We start from the raw sequence: 18459 nt of genomic DNA on the forward strand, positions 1-18459 counted from the left end.
TATGTTCATCACAATGATCAACTTCCCCCCTGAAACACAAAACATCACAGAAATAAAAATAGAATCCCCCTCTGGGTCTATCAACTGCTTGTTCTTTGTTTACAGTATAGAAATGGCTGCCACCCACAATGGGTGATAAAGAAAGGTAAGGTAGGAACTGTCACAAACAGGAGGTCAGAGTAGTTCTGAGAACATGACATCATGGTCTGGAGCACCATTCTCTCCCTGTGACTAACGTCAGATAACTACAGGAGCTTAAAGAAGCCATGGACTGAAGTGCAGGTATTCCCTCCCTCAATCTGGCATAGCTTAGACCTGCTGTCACTCCTGATGGTCTCATTCTGTCCCCAAGTAACACCCACAATACCCAGTGCAAGTCAAGACTTGAAGTTCATAGCCCAACAGCTTTGACCTTGCCAACTCCTGCCTTAGGGGATGGAAAAGTACTGTTCTGAAATCCTTGATGATTCAAGAATTGTGATAACCATGGAAGTTTTTTTGCTACCCAGAGTCTCCAGTTCCACATTACTAGAAAGGCCAGCTCAGGCCAGCCCTACCAGGAAGCTCAACATCCACTTCCCAGGACTTACTCCACATTCGCCAAGTCCACCTACTTCGTCCTTCATTACTCTCAGATGGAAGGCCAGCATCCTTCCTCCCCTCTCTGGTCTCTCTCCCATCCACATTGGTTCTCTGAAAAAGTCTACCAAGTCGGGCAAGCAGGGCCATCACTGCAATGTCCAGTCTCTGACTGAGAAATCTCAGTCAGCTTGTTGTAACTACAACACTGGTGACATCACAGAGGTTGCTTAGAACTCTCCAGGAGACAATAGAATGTCCAAGAAAGGACTGCTGATGTCATGGACTACATATAGCCTTTGGTTCCCTGCTAATGTTCTCACTGTACTGACAGGAAGCTGAGCTGCTCTTTCCTGGGGCATAGCCATTGAGCACATCCTCCTTCCAAAGCCAGGGTTTGCTCTAGGCTTGATTGGCCACACCTAAGTAATTCCTATGTATCTAACTCTGTGTTTCCTTTCCAAACCCTTCTCAGAAATATCTCATCCTACCTTAAATTTTCCTCAATCAGCAATAGGAGCCATTAAAACTTAGTGAGAAATCATACCAGTTTGAATATGCAGCCAAAATCTACTCCTGTCTAATCATATACAGGTGCATGAAATCTCATCCATGCTGAGCCTTCAGGGCTGGTTGCAGTGTGGGTGAGTGTTAGGGACCACACTCATGAAGCCTTGTGTTTAGCATTTGAAATTTGCCCCAAGATCCCTTAGGAGGGAGACATGCTGTCATCATGCTTCTGACAACATTCTAGAGATCTTTTGGCAAAGGAAACTGAAATATGGAGCCACCAATGTGTGACCATCAGATTGTGTGGGGGCTTTTCTCACTGCACCAATCTCACCGATCAGTATTGCTTATAGCCCTCTGTGTGCTAGACCATGAGTTTCTGTATGAAATAAATAATATATTCAACAGAGGTGCGGATGTGCAGGCAGAAAGTATAGGGTAATACTATAGACATAGGTTAGTTGACTGGGCAAGGTACTAGCATCTTGTATTTGGGTTCATGTTTGGCCCCACAAACCACACAAAACCCAATTTCCGTCAAACATGAATGATTCATTAAATGCAGACCCTAAAGTTGATTGATCAGAACCATTGCTCAGGATTTGTGCCTGAGCCATAGCTCAAAAAATCTATCTTTGTTAACTTATAAAGACAGAAAACAAAAACAAAACCAAACCAACCAAACAAACAAAAACAAATGAAAAAACAAAATTAGTTCATTTAAAGTTAGGGAAGTATCCAGTGCTCTGTTCGGATCAGGCCGTTTTAGATATAACTGCATATTGACCCTTAATTTGAGGGGTCCCATGGAATGGTTTATGTACCATTGTAAGATTAACAAACCTCATACAGAACACAACAGAATGTGGACACCATGACTTTGCTGAGTCAAGTTGTTTTCTCTGTTGATGATTGGCTGTCATATGACAGCAACTATCTGAAATAGGGGGCAGACATAGAAATCAATGCCTTTGCTATACTGTGCTGTACATGCCTTAGCATTAGATTATCCAGGTTTCTCACAATGACTAGTTATGTTTCCACAGTACTTGGAAGCCCCACATGGAAGCTCAAATATAGGAAAGTGGAAGCAGAATTGTCTGAGCTCAAGGTTAACTTGGTCCACATGGGGTATTTGAGACCCTGTTTCAGAAAACAACACTGAATCACACACTACATCAAAGGCCTCACTTACCAAGTCTTGTCTATTATAAAGAACTTACCATTCTCCCCCTTCCAGTCTTTCTTTCTGGGAAGATGGAGAAGTGAGAATGATCTTTCCATTCTAAGGACTATGTTCTCTGTTTCCCTTAGCCCACATTAGGAAAAAATGAAAGTGAGTATCATCATCTGAACAACTGATTAATATCCACTGCTGGTAGCGTGATACGGTGCTCATGACAATCTTAGCTTCCTTTAGTGTTGCTGACCCAGCAGGAAGTATTAAGTGCTGAGGCCAAAGCTCAGAGAACCTTTCAAGGGGCTAGACAGAAGCCATCAGAGACTCTCCACATCCTTGTCCTGAGATGAAATCCAGGAAAACAATGTGAACTTGGTGGCCAATTTACCATACATCAAACTTCTACCTCCACCTTTCTATGTTCAGTACAGGAAAGTGTGCACGCACCTCCATGCCAGATTGATCTTGATATATGTCCCAGGGCGCAGACTATTTAGAGAGTTGGTTGTAGTCAAGCAGTTGGTGCCCTCAGTAAGATGTGAAGACTATCAATAATAAGTGACCACACTGTATTTGTTTAAACATTAGTTAAAAATTGAGCATATCTGAGGAATTGGACACCAGCTCTGCGTCCTGGTCTTTTTGTGCCTATACCTTGCTCAAAAGGAAGGTGGGAGGACAACTTGGGTTCCTCTGCATGGATAGAGTGAGGTGAAATCGGCACCGACCAGTATGAGACACAGTGCTGAAGCCCTTTATTTCAAGTAAAAAACACATTCTCTGTCCTCCTTGAAAGTGCTCCTGTTGAGGCCATGGACCTTGTATAAACATGCTAACATCATGCAGACATCTTTCCTAATGATACAAAGTTCTCTCTGGTAAGGCTTGCCCCCTTACCATATCTGTAGGAAATTTGTTACATGGCAGCCGTCAGTCTATTTCATGCTTTTGCCATAATATGCTTCCAAGTTGTGATGGTTTGTATACTCTTGTACCAGAGAGTGGCACCATTTGGATGGGTAGCATTGTTGGTATAGGTGTGACCTGTTTGCAGTAGGCATGTCACTGTGGGCGTGGGCTTAATACTCTCATCCTAGGTGCCTGGAAATGGGTCTTTTACTAGCAGCATTTGGGTGAAGATGTGGAACTCTCAGCTCTGCTCTTGCCATGCCTGTGTGAATGCTGTCATGCTTGATGATAATTGACTGAGCCTCTGAACGTGTAAGCCCGCCCCAATGAAATGTTTTTATAAGTCTTGCCCTAGTCATAGTGTCTGTTCCCAGCAGTAAAACCATAACTAAGTCAGATGTTGGGACAGCCATTGAGGGAGGGGGCAAGCATGTGCCTGTTTGAGTGAGTTTGCAAGCTACTCCCCCAGTGCACTACCCTTGTCCTGGCCTGCCTCTGCTTGAGCTCTTGCTAAGCTGAGGGAGCTGCCATTTGCTGAGTGAGAGGCGCTACCCCATGGCCAGAGTTGGAGCTAGCAAGCAAGATTGAAGCAAGCAAGAGTGAGTGAGTAATCACAGCAGGGAGATGTGCCCAGAGGAAGGCTGCATGGCCATGCTGGGCATGCTCTGCTCCTGGTGGGAAGTCCCAGCCATCGCACAATTCTGCTTGTTCTTTCACAAGGCGTTATGCCTGCTCAACTTCGAGATCAAGGAGTTAGAGGCAGCTCTTCACAGAGATGACTTGGTATTTATCAGTGATCTGATTGCCTGCCTGCTTCAAGGCTGCTATTAGCGAAGAGGTATCACGTCTCAGACATTCCACAGCTACTTGGAAGATATTGTTAACTAAGGTTGTGAGCTTGAAGAAGGAAAGCCCAATCCTCTGAGAGATCCCAGTTTTCAAACCTTCCTCTGCGTACATGAGTAGAGATCCTGCATCTCCTCTGTGATTACCCGCTTGTTGCAGATGATGTCTTTGATCTTCTCAAGGGTCTGGATGCAGACAGTCTCCGAGTTGAACCTCTAGGTGAAGACAATTCAGGTGCACTGTACTGGTACTTCTATGGGACACAAATGTACAAAGAAGACCTAGTACACGGAAGGTCCAATGGAGAACTCTCCTTGAGCAGGGAAAGTGAAAGGCAAAAAAAAAAAAAATGTCTCAAATGTTCCAGGAAAAACAGACAAAAGAAGAGGAAGGCCTGCAAAAGGAAAAAAAAAAAACTACAGGAGGAGATTATATCCAGTGAAAAGCAGGAAGAAAACTCCTTGACGTCTGACCTACACAAAAGAAATGGATCCGGAGGGGCAGGCCAAGGTACTTGGTGGATCCTGTGTCTAACAGAAGAATGGAGACAGGTTACTGAGAGCTTCCTGAGAGCCGACCTCTCTCCAAGAGCAGCAACTCTACAAGCTCCTTAGCAGGACTTCCTGCCTGAAATCTGCAACATGATTGCTCAGAAGGGAAAATGTCCACAGGGCACAAAGCCAGAGCTGCAACACAGGTTTATATCTGTCCACCTGCCCATCCAATTCATCAAGCTAGAGGAAACTCCCATGCTCACCAAGATAGAAAAACAGAAGCACAGGTGGGAGGAGGAGGAACGACCGATCTTTCTTGCAGTGCAGAAGAAGGAGCAAGATCAGATGTTAAAGGAGGAGAGAATGCAGGAAAAGGAGGAAAAAGGTCAAGGCAGTGGAAGTCTGGGCTAAGAAGAGAAAGCTCAGGGAAGAATGAGCATGGCTATTGGCTAAAGGCAAGGAGCTACCCCCAGAACTTTCCCATTTGGATCTGAATTCTCCTATAAGGGAATTGAAGAAGACCAAGTACCTCTTTGAATTGGATGACGATTTCACAGCCATGTAAAAGTTCTAGATGTGGCGAAGGCTCACAAGAATTCCTGGCCCTTCTTGGAACCTGTGGATGAATCTTATGCCCCCAACTATTACCAGATTATTAAGACCCCCATGGATATTTCAAGCATGGAGAAGAAATTAAATGGAGGTTCATAGTTTACCAGGGAGGAATTTGTAAATGTCACGAAGACCATGTTCAAAAATTGCCGAAAATACAATGGTGACAGTAATGAATATACCAAGATGTCTGACAATTTAGAGCAGTGTTTCCATCGGGCCATGACAAAACACTTTCCTGGTGAAGATGGAGACACAGATGAAGAATTTTGGATCAAAGAGGATGAAAAATGCTAAAAAAGAAGGAGTCAGTCTGGTAGAAATAGTGGAAGCCATGTTTGGACTCTCTCAAGAAACACAGAAGTGTAGAGCAGGAAACAGCCACCAGTAAAGAATGGGGGAAAATCATTGCCCACAGCACACTGAGCTGCCTCCTCAGGGGACAATCAGAGCAGCAGTTCCATACAACTCCCTCCAGAGGTCGGCACATCAAATGGCCAAGGCTTTTCTTGCCCCCTGCATTGTGGTAGGGTGCCTAGTCACGCATCCCTTTTAAACCAGATGAAGCCAGCAGCACCAGGAACGTTTGGCTCTCTTCAAGGATCAGAACCCATCAACTTACATGGCTCCTCTCGAATTCCAGAGGTGCCCCCAGAGGAGCCCTTGCAACACCCAACCTTTGCTATACAGTCTCCAGTTGGAATTAGTAACCATTGGGGATCCCTGCTCAGTGCTTCAGACCTTTCCAATATGGTGTCACATGTCCCATCCTTACAGCTTGGGCAGATGAATTGTCCCAGTCAAGTTGGAAACATGTATCCACCAGCTCCATTCCAGGCAGGATTTATTCCTTCTAGGCATGGTGGGACTCCAGCCCGACCCCCAGACTTTCCTGAAAAGTCTGAAATTCCTTCCGGTCATATTTATCATTCATACAAGTATCTAAATCGAGGACACCCTGCTGTTTGGAATGGGAACCATGGTACTGTAAACCCTGGATGTTTGGGGCCAGTTGAGAAGCCCCACCTGTGTCCAGGACCCTCTCACCACCCTCATACCATTGGTCATGTGATGGATGGCCGAGTGATGAGACAACCTATCCCACCAAACCAGTGGACTAAACAGTCAAGCTTTCTACCTCATGGTGTTCCTTCCTCAGGGTATATGCAGCCACCCTGTAAGTCTGATGGACATGGTTTGCAGACACCTCCAACTCCAGCACCAAGTCCTGGATTCAGAGGGCCCTCCCAGGTGCCCCGGGGGGCACAAGTAGGGGAATCCATGATGGACAGCCCTGAAATGATTGCTATGAAGCAGCTCCCCTCCGGAGTCTTTCCCCCAGGTATGCCTTACCACCCCCCTCCAGCGCACTCCTCCCCAATAACTGGTCCCTCTCCAAAGGTAGCTCATTTGTCATCAGTACGTGTGTCAGAGCTCGAGACTGCATTGGAAAACCCTGGGAGTACACAGGAGATGACTGAAACACAAGAGCCTGAGGAAGACCCAGAGCCTTTGCCTGGACATGAAGAGAAAGCAGCAAGTATTTGTTCTTCAGAGGGGATATACCTCAAACAACTACACACCCTGCACCTCCCTTGCAAGCCAGCGGTACCAGGCAAAGCTCACCACAAGAAAGGGAAACAGAGGACTTCTGACTCAATAGTGATGCTTCAGACTCTGCAGACACTTCTAACACATCAAAGAACAAGAACACCTGGCCTTTGGACAATAGCTACAGCAGCCCAGCTGTGCAAGGCTGTTTGAGAGACTTCTCCATAGTGGCAGAGATGGGGAATCTACCTGAAAATGAGGTCCTTGGTGAAGCATCTCCCTGTTGGTCAGAGGGGAAGGGCCTTGATGGTAGTGGTCCAGAAAAGCCAATCTGCCCCAGGGGTAAAACATTGCAAGAAGCCATGCTATGCATAGGACCGAATGCTACTACACCTCTTTGCACAGATCCCAGTTGGATGGCAGGCAAGGTGAACCAGTTTTCTCCCTTATACATGCCTGGCATAGAATACTCTAACTCAGCTACACAGTACTCTATGAGTCCAAGTTTGCAAGGCTTGAGCTCTATGATGGGAGGAAAGTCCTCAGGATCACAGCCTCAGTCCTTTCCTCCCAGGGGGTTCCAGGATAATGGTCCCCAACCTGGACTCTTTCCTAGGTACCATCCTCAGCAAGGAATGAGATATACCTACCAGCCTTCTTCTCTGCCTTCCTACCACCCCTATCAGAGGACTCCTCATTATACATGTCCACAGGGCTTTTCTGATTGGCAGAGATCTCTCCCTTCCCAGAGAAGCCCAAGTGGACCCCCAGGGAGTCACCCTCCATGCTCCCTCTTCCCAGAGAAGATTGTCCTGTCTAGTCTGCAAGGTTGTGAGACACTAAATTCTGCCTTAACTCCTCCAACTCAAATGGATGCAGTGACTGCTAAGGTTGTTCCTCCTGATGGACACAATTCTGGTCCAAAAGAAGAAAAGATGGATGAATCTGTTGGAGAGGCCAGAGAGTCTCCCAAAATTCTAGATCTCGACAACCATGATGCAGCTCCCAAGTGGCAGAACTCACTGTCAACCAGTGTCTATCTTTATGGAACTCCACCACCATCTCTGAGTTCAGGAATGACTTTTGGTTCATCTGCTTTCCCACCCCACAGTGTGATGCTGCAGACAGGGTCTCCATACACTCCTCAGTGATCAGCCAGTCATTTTCACCGCAGGGCATACCCATCCTCTGTGCCTGCCCATCCACATCCCCACCCAGTAGCCACCCAACCCAATGGCCTCTCTCCAGAGAGTTCCCTCAACTTCTGTCACATCGAGGGCCTAGGTCACTTTCAGGCTTCGATGATGGAGCAGACTGGCACTTGAAGCAGATTAAGAGGCACATTTCAAGAAGTACACAGACCAACGGGATTGCAAATGCATCCAGTCCAGTCACAGTCCTTATTCCAAAAGACCTGGGCGCCTGTGGAGTCACCAGAACAGTTGCTGACTCATAAAATCCCAATACTTCCTCTGGATCAGAGCTAGTCTAGGGAGGACCTAAGCCCTAAGGAAGTGGACGGCTGCTTGTGGAGACCATAAGTCAGGCCTGGCAGATTTGGAGGAATGAATGCTGTAAATCTCTGTCCTGTCTTCCGGTTCCACCTCTTCACTGTGAATCAAGCCTTCCTCAGAGCTGAACAGTATAAGCCTTAGGTGCATACTCTTTAGATAACTGGCTGGCCTGTAGCTGGGATCATCTGCACAGCTGACAAACTTACCCACAGCAATATACCTGGAGTTCTTGCTGGCTTCTCCAAATCCCAAGACTCTTGTCCAGGGAAAATCAATTTAAACTTGGGTGGAGTGTACATGTAATGCTGGAGTGGTGCCTTTAAACTTTCATGAGCAGCTAATCTCAGGTATATATTTGGTGAAGGGACTACTTTAGCATTAATGTTTTTGGAGCTGGTCCAGTTTACAGAAGTTTCATGTTGCCAAATTAAGATTATTATTTTTTTTTGTGGTGACTGTATTGTATATATAGTGGGACAGTCAGGTGGGTACATGGAGGAGTTGGGAGTCCTTCCCCGATATGGCCAGCATACTGTACTGGAAGATTCTCTGTCTTTGTACAGTCAGGTCTCACTGAATGCCTGAGGAACGAGGAGAAGAGATCCAGAAGGCTGCAGCTTATATATTTCCCTTAACTTGTTTCCTCTGCAGCTGGCCTCGGAGACAACATGTCCTCCTCAGCATTCATTTCACAGTTGATTGGACGGTGCTGTCATGGGGCTTTACTGGGTGTTGCAGCCATAGGACAGGCTGCTCTCACTCTGGTGGCCTAAGTTCTGGACTTGGGAAAGCATGTCCCTTCCTGCTTTTCCACCAGCTCTACCAGATAGTTGTAAGCCAGGAATTTGGACTCTAGAGTGTTTTACTTATCAGAAGATAAAGTGGCTTCTTCATGGGCCTGTCAGGCCTGTGATCTAGAAGGCATCAAACAACACTTTCTAGCACAATCACATTTTGTGAAAGTGACTACTCAGGTTTCTTATGTATGTTAGTCCCAAGAAAGAAATTGCACAGGTTTGAAAAAAAAAAAAAAGACAGAAGTTGGTACCAGGGAATGGGGCATTGCTGGGATAGGACTGACCATGCTTTCATTTGAAGAATGTAGATTTAGGGACTTTGGATTTGGAACACAGAGGAATGCTTTAAAAGTGGCTTAATGGGTCATTCTAGTAGGAATATGGAAGACTTTTTTGCTGGGAGTTATTTGAACTGTGTTGACCTGGCCCAAGAGATTTCAAAGGAGAAGAATTTCAGAATGTGGCAGAAAGACTGTTTTTGTCATATTTTGATGAAGAATGTGGCTAGTTTTTGTCCTAGACTGACAAGTCTGCCTGAGACTAAGGTGAAGAGCTCAGATTAATTGCATTGACAAGGGAAGTTTCAGAAAAGCCCAGCAGAGACTTTGTTCTCTGGTTAAGTCTTAGAAAGATAAGTTTTAACAAGCATAGCAAGCTTAGAAAGGAAAAATATAAAATACATGGTTTGAGTATTAAAGGGGCACCAGGACGTGAAATGGAGCAAAATCCTATGTTAGGAGATAACAGATTAAGGAAGTGGGACCTTGGGGTCAGACTCTAACCATCTAAATTAGATTCAGGCATGGTGATGCACACCTTTAATCCCAGGAGACAGGCATGTTGATCTATGCCTTTCAAGGTCAATCTACAGGGCAAGAACCAGGATAGCCTAGCTTAGGCAGTGAAGGATTTGGAAAACAAAGCCAGTGATAATGTAATAGTACAAGAGGGTCATGTTCTAGTTCCTGTAAGCAGCCGAACTGGGCACCTTCAGCCATGTGGCTCTGGCTCTAGACTTAGGAATGGAAGGAACTACTGGGACATTTGATTCGGGTTAGCTGGAGCTAAGATATTAGCAATGATTAAGAAGAGACCAGCATCACTGAATTGAAATATGGGAATTGTTTTCTTAGAGCACAAAGAAGCTGTGTTTCAGAGACAGGCAAGGTTGTACTTCATGCAGCTTCTGGACTTGGTAATGTGGAAGAGTCACCCAGGTGGCACTGGTTTGGAAGGCATGAGGTGTCATGAAGAACAGCTGATGCTTGGCATTGTGAGAGATCATGGAAGACCATTGGAGAAGGTGTAGCCTCAGCTGTAGTTGATGGCCCAGGACTGAGGGTGTCATGAAAAGGATTTGAGGCTTGGCACCATGAAGAGAGCCTATGAGAGGCTATTGTTGAAGCCTAGTTTGAGTGGAACACCCTTGTGTATTGGATTTGTCAGTACCATGGGATGATCACCAAGAACAGCAGCTGTAGTGGAGTGGATAAACCTGAACTTAGAGTGCTACAGAGGTCAGAGGTGTATAAGTGATGCCAGCCCTTAGGAGGAGCCCAAAAGTTCAAGTGGAATCCCAGACACTGAAACAAGAAGCTGTATCATTGAAATTACCTTGGAGACTCAAAGACGTTAAAAATGCCAGAGCCATGGTATACATGATAAGGAAAGCTCCTAAGAGGGAGTTGAACCAGCCGAGGATAATGCAGTTTGTTGCAGTCAACTAAGATGAAAAAGGAGTGGAGATCTGAGGTCTGTTAACTTTATAAATTTCCACATCTATATGTTTCACATAAGACCTTTCAAATTCAAGGTCAATATGAACTATTATGTTTAAATCGGCTTGAGTAAGGGCAGCATTTCCAGTCCTTGTGCATGAGCTCTTTGTGGTTTTTTTTTTTCATGGAGCTGGCCCTAAGAAATATCTAGCATACAGTTTTCAGCTTTTGTCCTGGTTGTTCTGTCATGGGGTGTGCATTTAATAAACCTTCCGTGTTTAACTGAATTCAGTGTTTCTTTGGATTGTTTGTTGACCCTTGGACATTAACACTTCCATTCAGCAGCACATAGGACACTGAGCCAAGGTCAAGAATGGTGATATCTTGCCATAAATTATGTGAGAAGGGGGAAGGGGAATTTATCCCTTAGGATAAGGATCAGGGGTGGCTTGGTGCTTTTTAGGTTTCTTTTGCCTTTTAAACTGCTTCAAGACCCCATTTCTGATGTCCTAGGAATCATCGTGTTCCCATGATGATGCACTCAGACATGCCTGGAAACTACCAGGACACTTGTCAGAGAGCTTGATTTCTAAAAGAAAGGGATTATGGTTAATCTATGCTGCAGGATATTTGGTCACATTGTAAACCTCAAGATTGTGTTAATTCTTGAAAAAGAAAATGAAAAAAGAAAAACACCTTTTTATGGTGTAGCTCAGCCCTAGCACAGACCTGTAATCCAAGAGCTTTCTGTTCAGTGTACATTTTTGTCCTGTGGTTCATCCCTATCACTCACATATATTGCAAAGCAAATTAAAGTCAACACCATGTCCAGAAGTAGAGCAATTAACCAGTTGAAAGGGAATGAATATAATTAAACAAAAGGATGGCCTTTTTGGGGGAGGGGGGGTTGAGACAAGATGTCTCTGTATAGCACTGGCTGTCCTGGAACTCATTCTGTAGACCAGGCTGGCCTCGAACTCTGAAATCTGCCTGCCTCTGCCTCCCAAGTGCAGGGATTAAAGACATGAACCACCACTGTCTGGCCTGAGAAAGAAGGACTTTAACTTGATGGATATTTTAGACAGTATGGGGAGGGATAAAGACTGCTTTCCTACTGGGAGTTCATCAGGGTAGGAAGGTCAGCTAGGTGCTTTCACTGACTCTCTGAGCTGGCTACTGCCACTGAGTCTTCACTGGTAAAATTAAATGCCTGGTTTACGTGTGTGTTTTAAAAATGTATTTATTAATCATTCCATTGGGTTACATCTCACATGATATGCCACTTCCTGGTTACCCTCCACTAACCCCTCAAAATACATCTGCACTCTCAGCCCCCACTGTGCCTGGATGAGGATTCTCCTTCAACCACCCTCCCTTTCTTGACCTACTGATTGAGAAACCCCCTACACTGGAACATCAAACCTCCATAGGACCAAGGGCCTTGCCTCCCATTGCTTTCAGTTAGGCCATTCTCTGCTACAATGTATCTGGAGTTATAGATCCCTCCTTATACACTCCTGGGTTGGTGGTCTAGTGTCTAGGAGTACTGGGTGGTCCGGCCAGCAGATTTTGTTTTTCAATAGGATTCCATTCCCCTCTTCACCTCCAGCTTTTCTGCAAGCTCCTGCAATGAGTTCCCTGAGCTCAGTGTAATAGTTGGCTCCAATGGTCAGTTGCTGGCCACACCTCCCAAAGAAACATCACTCCAAGTTCCTGTCTGCAAGCACCTCTTGACCACAGGAACAGTGTCTGGTTTGGTGTCTGAAGACAGGATGGATCCCCAGGTAGGGATTCCCTGGACAGCCCTTCCTTCAGTCTCTGCTCCATTTCTTGTCCCTGTTCTTCCTTTTCTCAGGAACATTTCTTGGTTAAAATCTTTGAGATGGGTGGATGGCACAATTCCTTGACAGAGAGCATTGGCAGGGGTCGCCTTTGGGTTTGGGGGACATGGGGGAGGCATACCTATCTATTGGAGGTGGTCTCTACAGGTTCTATCTCCCTGATGTCTGAGAGCCTCAAGGGTCTATTCCCTGTTCCTCATCCTTCCACTCCCCATGTAATTTTTTTTTCAATTTCTTAACCTCCTATTCCTCTCTCCAATCCCTTCCAGTACCTGATACTGCCTCCCTTATTTCCTCCCCTTCCTCTCTCCCTCCAAGGTCCCTCTCTTCCTCCCAGAATCTTCCTTTTTCCCCCTTAATGCAGGATAGGGTAATGCCAGGACCAGGATTGGGAATGGGTGGGTTAGGGAGCAGGGGGAAGGTGGAGGAGATAGGGTATTTCAGAGGGGAAACAAGGAAAGGGGATAACATTTGAAATGTAAATAAAGACAATATATAAAAAAAAGGAAAGAAAGAAAGAACATGAGACCAGAATCAACTGACAAGGACACATGGGTTACCACAGAGTGCACAGGCGCAGTGTGGGTCTGATCTAGGACCTATGTATTTATGTTATGGTTGTGTAGCCTGGCATTCTTGCAAGATTCCTAACAGTGGTAGCAAGGCTTTCTCTGAATGTTTTGCTTACTTTTTGGACCCTTTTCCTCCACTGACCTGCCATGTCTTGTCCAAGCCTTGATATGATAACATGTGCTGAGTTTTATTGCCCCCTGTTATGCTGTATTTGGTTGATGTTCCTGGGAGGCCTGTGCTTTTCTGAGAGTAGTAGTGCTTCCCGGAAGGTGGATTTCAGGAAAGGGGAGGTGGAGGGGAGAGGGTTGGGGGAAGGAAAGGGACAGAATATACTATACGAATGAAAAATAAATAATTTGCCCTTCTTTTAAAATTTATTGAGGGAACACCCAACATCGTTCTCTAGACACACACACACACACACACACACACACACACACACACACACACACACAGAAATGAAAACCACAAAAAGTCAATGGTATAGTTTTTTCTTTTTTTGAATATTATTTTTTTTATTTATTTTTTAATTTTTTATTTTTAGTGGATATTTTCTTTATTTACATTTCAAATGCTATCCCGAAACTTCCCTGTACCCTCCCTCCCCCATGCTCCCCTACCCACCTACTTCCACTTCTTGGCCCTGGTGTTCCCTTGTACTGGGGCATACTTTGCAAGACCAAGGAGCCTCTACTCCCAATGATGGCCAACCAGGCCATCTTCTGCAACCTATACAGCTAGCAACATGAGCTCAGGGGTACTGGTAAGTTCATATTGTTGTTCTACCTATCAGGTTGCAGAACCCTTTAGCTCTTGGGTACTTTCTCTAGCTCCTCCAATGGGGGCCCTGTGTTTCATCCAATAGATGACTGTGAGCATCCACTTCAGTATTTGCCAGGCACTGGCATAACCTCACATAAGTCAGCTATATCAGGGTCCTTTCAGCGAAATCTTGCTGGCTTATGCAATAGTGTCCGGGTTTGGTGGCTGATTATGGGATGGATCCCACCTGGGGTAGTCTCTGGATGGACCATCCTTTTTTCTTAGCTCCAAAATTTTTCTTTGTAATTCCTTCCATACATATTTTGTTCCCTATTCTAAAGAGGAATGAAGTATCAACATGTTGGTCTTGCTTCTTGATTTTCTTGTGTTTGGCAAATTGTATCTTGGGTATTCGAAGTTTCTGGACTAATATCCACTTATCAGTGAGGGCATATCAAGTGATTTCTTTTGTGATTGGGTTACCTCACTCAGGATGATATCTCCCAGATACATCCATTTGACCAAGAATTTCATAAATTCATTGTTTTTAATAGCTGAGTAGTAATCCATTGTGTAAATGTACCACATTTTCTGTATCCATTCCTCTGTTGAAGGACATCTGGGTTCTTTCCAGCATTTGGCTATTATAAATAAGGCTGCTGTGAACATAGTGGAGCATGTGTCCTTATTACCACTTACAATATCTTCTGGGTATATGCCCAGGAGAGGTATTGCTGGATCTTTGGGTAGTACTATGTCCAAGTTTCTGAGGAACTGCCAGACTGATTTCCAGAGTGGTTGTACCAGCTACCAATCTCACCAGCAATGGAGGAGTCTTCCTCTTTCTCCACATCCTTGCCAGCATCTGCTGTCACCTGAATTTTTGATCTTAGCTATTCTGACTGGTGTGAGGTGGAATCTCAGGGTTGTTTTGATTTGCATTTCCCTGATCAGTAAGGATGTTGAACATTTTTTCATATACTTCTCAGCCTCTCAGCCTCATGTACTTCCTCAGTTGAGAATTCATTGTTTAGCTCTGTACACCGTATTTTAATGGGGTTGTTTGTATTTCTGAAGTCCAACATCTTGAGCTCTTTGTATATATTGGATATTAGTCCCATATCAGATTTCAGATTGGTAAAAATCCTTTCCCGATTTGTTGGTGGTCTTTTTGTGTTATTGACAGTGTCTTTTGCCTTACAGAAGCTTTTCAGTTTTACGAGGTCCCATTTGTCAATTCTCGATCTTACAGCACAAGCCATTGCTGTCCTATTCAGGAATTTTCCCTCTTTGCCCATATTTTCTAGGTTTTCCCCACTTTCTCCTCTATAAATTTCAGTGTCTCTGTTTTTATGTGGAGTTCTTTGATCCATGTACACTTGAACTTTGTACAAGTAGATAAGAATGTATCAATTCGCATTATCTACATGATAATCACCAGTTGTGCCAGAACTATTTGTTGAAAATGCTGTCTTTTTTCCACTGGATGGTTTTAGATCCCTTGTCAAAGATCAAGTGACCATAGGTGTATGGGTTCATTTCTGGGTCTTCAATTCTATTCCATCGATCTACCTGTCTGTGGCTGTACCAATATCATGCAGGCTTTTTTTTTTTTTTTTTTTTTTATCACAATTGCTTTGTAATACAGCCTGAGGTCAGGCAAGGTGATTCCCCCAGAGGTTCTTTTATTGTTGAGAATAGTGTTTGTTTCCTAGGTTTTTTGTTTTTCGAGATGAATTTGAAATTTGCCCTCTCTAACCCAGTGATGAATTGAGTTGGAATTTTGATGGGGATTGCATTGAATCTGTAGATTGCTTTTGCTAGATAGTCATTTTGGCTATATTAATCCTGCCAATCCATGAACATGTGAGATCTTTCCATCATCTGAGATCTTCTTCAGATTCTTTCTTCAGAGACTTGTCATGCAGATCTTTCACTTCCTTAGTTAGAGTCACACCCAGGTATTTTATATAATTTGTGATATTGTGAAGGGGTTTGTTTCCCTAATTTCTTTCTCAGCCCATTTATCCTTTTTGTAGAGAAAGGTCATTGATTTGTTTGAGTTAATTTTATATCCAGGTACTGCACTGAAGCTGTTTATCAGGTTTAGGAATCTTCTGGTGGAATTTTTAGGGTTACTTATATATACTAACATATCATCTGCAAATAGTGATATTTTGACTTCTCCATTTCCAATTTGCATTACCTTGATCTCCTTTAGTTGTGGAATTGCTTTGCCGAGGACTTCACGTACTATATTGAATAGGTAGTGAGAAAGTGGGCAGCCTTGTCTAGTCCCTGATTTTAGTGGGATTGCTTCCAGTTTCTCTCCATTTAGTTTGATATTGGCTAATGGTTTGCTGTAGATTGATTTTGTTATGTTTAGGTATGGGCCTTGGGTTCCTCATCTTTCCAAGACCTTTACCACGAAGGAGTGTTGGATTATGTTAAATGGTTTCTCAGCATCTAACAAAATGATCATGTGGATTTTGTCTTTGAGTTTGTTTATATAGTGGGTTACTTTGATGGATTTCCGTATATTAAACCATCCCTGCATCCCTGGGATGAAGCCTACTTGGTCATGGTGGATGATTGTTTTGATGTGTTCTTGGATACGGTTTGGGAGGATTTTATTCAGTAATTTTACATCAATATTCATAAGAGATATTGATCTGAAGTTCTGTTTCTTTGTTTAGTTTTTGTGAGGTTTAGATATCAGAGTAACTGTGGCTTCATAGAATGAATTGGGTAGATTACCTTCTGTTTTTATTTTGTGGAATAATTTGAGGAGACTTGGAATTAGGTCTTCTTTGAAGTTCTGATGGAACATTGCATTAAACCCATGCATGGCAAATACAGAAGTTGATGCTCCTCACAGTCATCTATAAGAAGAAACACAGGGCCTCCAATGGAAAAGCTAGAGAAAGAACGCAAGGAGCTGAAGGGGTCTTCAACTCTATAGGTGGAACAACAATATGAACAAACCAGTATCCCCAGAGCTCATATCTCTAGCTGCATATGTAGCAGAAGATGACCTAGTCAGCCATCACTGGGAAGTGAGGCCCCTTGGTATTGTAAACTTTTTATGCCCCAGTACAAGGGAATGCCAGGGCCAAGAACTGGCAGTGGGTGGGTCGAGGAGCAGGGCAGAGGGAGGGAATATAGACTTTTGGGATAGCATTTGAAGTGTATATGAGAAAATATCTAATAATAATTAAAAATACATGCTTGGTGGAGACCTAAATGTCAGCTGTCAGATTGCGGTCTCCCACCACCTCAACAGGACAGTTAACACTGATCTATTAACTGAAACCATTGCTGTTATATACAAGCAGGGTAAAATGTCATACAACACTCACAAACACATGGGCTGACAAGCTACCACTCTGACTTCTATCTGTGGAAACCAAGAATTGGGCAATGGGAAGAGACCTCATTGCATAACTAGAAGAAAGGAGAAGCCCACATGCCCACCAGATTAATGACAATGAGAAGCAGTCATTGGTATTTACATTTTGACTTTAACCCTACAAGGTTCTTCCCACCTCAAGTCACATGGCCCTTGCATGACCTCTGTCCCAGGACCTAAAAGCAGCTCAGAGGTCTGCATAACATCCCATGTATCATGTACACTTGCATGAATGTGGCATATTATTCATCTGTCACCCTTCCTAGACTTCAGATTAAAGCAAAGCAGCAAGGTCCACTTGCCAATGATTTCGTTTCTCAGAAGAGGCTAACTTCTCTGAATATGTGAGTATAAAAAGAGAAATGAACATCTGCATTCCATGAGGTGGGCGGCTGGTTGAGAGTGTGGATTAGAAAGATGGTAGGGGAAAGCAAAGTGATTCCAATGGGGCAAATGTTGACAGACAGTATTAGCCTGACTGAGCTGCTTGTCCCTACCTGAAGTTGTTGGGTCTCAAGGTTGCTGATGTGCTCCTGTTCGTCTTTACCATTCAGGTCCAAGTCAACCAAATATTTCTGAATGAGAGCCCAATCAATCTCTCTTTCCTTCCTCTCCCAACCAGTGTGAAGGACATCTTAATAAGATTCTTCTCCAACATGAGCCGGCTATGTAGGTTTCTGGAAACACCCTCTGCATAGTAAGATACTGCAGCTCCATCTTCTCATTCCTATGTACAGGCCCATTAACCCCACCAGGACCCTGGCTCCCATGAAGACCTAATACAGTCCATCTCAATAAATCCATCACAACTGCACAAACAGCAAACAGCCATTTCAAAGAAGAAGAAATTTTTGCTGCAGCCCAAACACCAAAAAGGTCTCATGTCTCTCCAAAAGAAAGAGGAATTTCCATCTATCCATGACTTCCCAATGCACTAGGGCAACATCAATTAGTAGGGTGCAAATACCATCAGGGTCAATCAGTAGACCCAAAGTGAGGGCATTCTATCCTTGTGTTATATCACACTCAGCTCTCTAAACCACTGCCTGAGAACCATGCTCTCAGTACTGCATGATAACCATGCACAATCACTCTTCTGTTGAGAGGCTTCTAAGGATGCCTGGACAATGCTGGGAGGGGTAACAGTCTCTTACAGATTTATGA

General features: G+C 44.2%; 1 pseudogene; it reads left to right on the top strand.

Moving 5' to 3' along the window:
* The first annotated feature begins 3802 nt into the window (after window positions 1-3802).
* LOC147005076 (chromatin remodeling regulator CECR2-like) lies at window positions 3803-8168 on the top strand (annotated as a pseudogene).
* The last annotated feature ends 10291 nt before the right edge of the window (window positions 8169-18459 follow it).

Source organism: Mus caroli, unplaced genomic scaffold, assembly GCF_978045245.1.
Source record: "Mus caroli unplaced genomic scaffold, Mus_caroli_1 scaffold_4, whole genome shotgun sequence".
In the NCBI taxonomy this organism is placed as follows: domain Eukaryota; kingdom Metazoa; phylum Chordata; class Mammalia; order Rodentia; family Muridae; genus Mus; species Mus caroli.